We start from the raw sequence: 4,251 nt of genomic DNA, 5'->3' as shown, positions 1-4,251 counted from the left end.
GAAGATCCCACATGCCGCGAAGCGGCTGGGCCTGTGAGCCATGGCCGCTGAGCCTGTGCGTCCGGAGCCTGTGCTCCGCAACGAGAGAGGTCACAACAGTGAGAGGTCCGCGTACCGCAAAAAAAAAAAAAAAAAAAAGTTGGACATTCTAGGTGGCATTTACTGCAGAATTTCTTCAACTTTCCTGTACGTTTGAAACTTTTCATAATTAAACGTTTGGCAGAGGGCAAGGCACAGCTGGCGTGCCTCTCCCCACCAGACTCTTAGATCAGCCCTGAGGGAAGAAACAAAGCACGGAGGAGCAAGGTCACACTTGCTGGGCACTGTCCTGCCCAGCAGCCCACAGGACACACATGAAACTGGTATAAACGCTATGCTCAAGGTCTTCCATCCTCCTCACACTAAGACCAAGGTTCTCAACCCCAAATGAGCCCGAGAATTATCTGTGGAACTTATTAAGTAAAGTCCTGGGGCACATCTCCTAACTGCTACATCTGAACCTCTGGGGGTGGGTCCCCGGAATCGGCCCTTTTAACGAGGGCCCCGATGACTCTGATGCAGAGGATCTTAGGTCCATACTGGAGAAACTTAAGGCCTCTTGCTCCTTACCTGACACCTGTTGAGAGGCCTCCTGGGAACATTTAGAGGGAAGCAGAAACACGCATACCCTTAAATAAGTCAAGTGCCCAAACCCGGGCTCGCATGACGCCGTGAGTTCAACTACACCAAAGTCCTCGATGGCATGAGGCTGGGCCCAAAGATAGGCCAGGTCACTGCCTCCACCCCCCGCACTGGCGTGTGCGGTCGAGAGCGGGCGCAGAGACTTACAGATGTAGGCAAACCAGGGCAGGCGGGGGAGGGAGAGACGCGCGGGGCCCGCCTGGCCTGCCAAGGTCACCACGGAGCTCAGCAGAGGCTTCTTTGTCGCCGGGACCCTCCTCCCGACCCCCCCCTCCTTGAGGAAACAGCCCCTGCGGAAAACCGGGGATGGTACTTCCCCAACCTTCCCTGCAGAGGATGTGGGAGGCGTGATAGCAGGATCCGAGGAGCGGGCCGGCAACCCTCGGGGCACCAAGCCCGCCGCCCGCCGAAGCCTGCTAAGCTGTCACCGCAGCCCCGCGGGTGGCCGGCCAACCCAGCGACGGTACGACGTCAAAACACCAAGGCCGCTCTGGATAGCATCAGCATCCTGGGAGGAGGCGACTGGCCCGCTGCGCCGCCCCGGGGTCCCTTTACCTCGAGAGGCCGGCAGCCCAAGGCCGAGCGAACGCCGAGACAGCCCTGGTCCAAGCGCTCGGAGGACAAGACCCTCAGCCCCGCGGGGCTTTGCGCGCACACCCCTCCCGCCCGCCCAAAGGCCTTTGGGAGATGTAGTCCGTCCGGGTGCCCGAAACGCGCTCCGCGGACCAGCGGGACCACAGTGCCCGGCGTGCACCGCGCGGGCGCTGCGGGCGGGGGCGGGGAGGGGGCTGCGCTTTACGAGGTCGTACCCCTCCCCGCGCGGGCCGCGAGTGCCCAGCCCTGCTCCCAGAGGTCTCCGCGGGAAGCCGTCTAGAATGGTCGAGGCGACTCACCGTCGCCGCGGCAGTCACGGCGGCCGCAGCAGCAAGAACAGCCGCCTCCGCAGCTCGCAGTCGCGCGTCTGTCAGAAGGAGGCGGGTAGACTTTGGAGCTGGGCCGAGGCCCGTAGCGTCACGGCGAGGGGTGGAACCATGCGGTCAGAGGAGGGGCCATGAGGTCAGTGCAGGGGCGGGGCCTCGAGGCGGCACGTGACTAGCCCTGGTGACTTAACGAGAGCGGGAGCCCTTCGGCCCACGCGAGGCACGTGGCAGGGCGTGGGGTCCTTGTCAGGTGAGGGAGCAATCAAGGGAGGCCCTTTTAGGTCTGCCTCCCGGCCTGCCAGACCCCGGGTATCCACCAGAGCTAGGCGCACCTTTCTTCCTTTCAGGCACATTTGTGCGTTTATTCCACAAATATTTATTGGGTTTAGGCGCTGGGCATTATGTGGACATGACCAGGTGGAAAGATTTTAGTTGCCTGATGTGGCGGTTCCAAGCAGAGCTTAAATGAGACAACACTCCGCCTTTTCCTTTCAGCTCTCATACTGCTAACAAGTGTTAGTGGGCATTTTTAGTGCCATGTTTTTCGCAGTTTTGTGCCTTTGGTTGGTTTTGCTGTTTAAAATGGCCCCCAAGCATGGTGTTGAAGCGCTGTCCAGTGTTCAGTGAGCATGAGAAAGCTGTGATGTGCCTTACACAGAAAGTACCTGTGTTAGATCAACTGTGCTTGTGTGAGTTATAGTGCCCTTGGCCTTGAGTTCAGTGTTACTGAACCAATAATATATATTAAATAAGTTATTATTAAATAAGTTATTTTTAAACAGAAACACTCAAATATGGTTACGTATTAACTAGTTGATAGAAATGTTGTGACCATTGGCTGGCAGGAACCTTACCCTGCATTTCCCCAGGAGCAGTGAGTGGTTCACTGTTCACTATTTCAGTGTTTGCACTGATTTTTTTTTTTTTTTTTTTGCGGTACACGGGCCTCTCACTGTCGTGGCCTCTCCCGTTGCGGAGCACAGGCTCCAGACGCGCAGGCCCAGTGGCCATGGCTCATGGGCCCAGCCGCTCTGCGGCATGTGGGATCCTCCCGGACCGGGGCAAGAACCCGTCCCTTGCATCAGCAGGCGGACTCTCAACCACTGCGCCACCGGGAAGCCCGACGTTTTTTAAAAAATAATTTTTATTTTATTTTTTCTTAATCAGCCTAGTAAGGGATTTAGTTATAGTTTATTGTTAACATTTAAGCCTTTGGTCATTTTTTAATTTATCTAAACGATATTCCTCCTTTTTTTTTTTTTTTTTTTTTTAGGCCACAATGCGTGGCTCGCAGGATCTTAGTTTCCCAACCAAGGATTGAACCCAGGCCACCACAGTGAAAGCACTGAATCCTAACCACTGGACTGCCAGGGAATTCCCACAACTTTTTTTTTTTTTTTATTGAAGTGTACTTGATTTATAATCTTGTGTTTGTTTCTGATGTACAACAAAGTGATTTAGTTATACATATATATATTTTTTCTTTTTCATATTCTTTCCCATTATGGTTTGTTAAAGATACTGAATATAGTTCCCTGTGCTATAGAACCTTGTTGTTTATCTGTTTTATTCAATATATATAGTAGTTTTTATATGCTAAGCCCAAGCTCCCAATTTATCCTCCCCACTCCTTTACCCTTTAGTAACCATGGGTCTGTGAGTTATCTATGTCTGTTTCTGTTTTGTAAGTTCATTTGTGTCATATTTTATTTTATTTTTAAACATTTATTTATTTATTTTTGGCCGTGCCATGCGGCTTGCAGGATCTTAGTTCCCTGGCCAGTGATTGAAACCATGCCCTTGGCAGTGAAAGCACGGAGTCCTAACCCCTGGACCTCCAGGGAGTTCCCGATTTATGTCATAATTTATTCCACATATAAGTGATATCATCTATTTTTTCTCTTTCTGACCTACTTCACTTAATATGGCAATCTCTAGGTCCATCCATGTTGCTGCAAATGGCAATATTTCATTCTTTTTTATGGCTGAGAAGTTGCAGCGACTTTATAGAACATAAATACCACTAATAATGAGACTCAACTGCGTATGATTCGATTGACATTTTATTTATTTTGTATGCGGTGCGGGGGCTTCTCACTGCGATGGCTTCTCTTATTGCGGAGCACAGGCCCCAGGTGTGCGGGCTTCAGCAGTTGTGGCTCGCGGGCTCTAGAGCGCAGGCAAAGTAGTTGTGGCACACGGGCTTAGTCACTCTGTGGCATGTGGGATCTTCCCAGACCAGGGCTCGAACCCATGTCCCCTGTATTAGCAGGTGGACTCCCAACCACTGCACCAGCAGGGCAGTCTCTCGATTGACATTTTAAAGAATCATTCTGATTGCTGTGTGGAGCGTGGTTTAGACCAAGAGAAGCAATTAGGGAGCTGGGAAACCAGCACACATGTAGTTTTTAAAGTTTCTACTAATCATGTTAAAAAAGTAAAAAGAAACAGGTGAGATTAATTTGTACTAATTAACCCAATATATGCAAAATATTGTTTCAATATTTAATCAATATAAAAAATTATCAATGAGATATTTTGTATTCTTATTTTTCCCACACCAAGTCTTCGAAATCCAGTGTGTATTTTATACTTACAGCACATCTCAGTTTGGTTCAGCTACATCTCATGGGCTCAAGAGCCACTTGTG

The 4,251-nt window shown here is 50.8% G+C and overlaps 1 protein-coding gene across 6 annotated transcripts in view; it reads right to left on the bottom strand.

Annotated features, from left to right (window-relative positions):
* The window catches only part of CDIP1 (cell death inducing p53 target 1), a 24,816-nt gene extending 23,157 nt beyond the window's left edge, over positions 1–1,659 (bottom strand). For 2 of the 6 annotated variants that reach the window (XM_055083195.1, XM_007126513.4), the window contains exon 1: positions 1,237–1,328. The gene's annotated coding sequence lies outside the window, so the exon portion shown is untranslated. Of the gene's footprint in view, positions 1–1,236; positions 1,341–1,574 lie in introns of those variants that run through there. The other 4 variants (XM_055083196.1, XM_055083197.1, XM_055083194.1 and 1 more) reach the window with 4 other exon arrangements.
* Positions 1,660–4,251: the final 2,592 nt, after the last annotated feature.

The sequence above is a fragment of the Physeter macrocephalus genome, unplaced genomic scaffold (assembly GCF_002837175.3).
Source record: "Physeter macrocephalus isolate SW-GA unplaced genomic scaffold, ASM283717v5 random_732, whole genome shotgun sequence".
NCBI classification, from domain to species: domain Eukaryota; kingdom Metazoa; phylum Chordata; class Mammalia; order Artiodactyla; family Physeteridae; genus Physeter; species Physeter macrocephalus.
The sequence above is the reverse complement of the archived record's forward strand: the minus strand, read 5'-3'. Positions and strand labels throughout refer to the sequence as shown.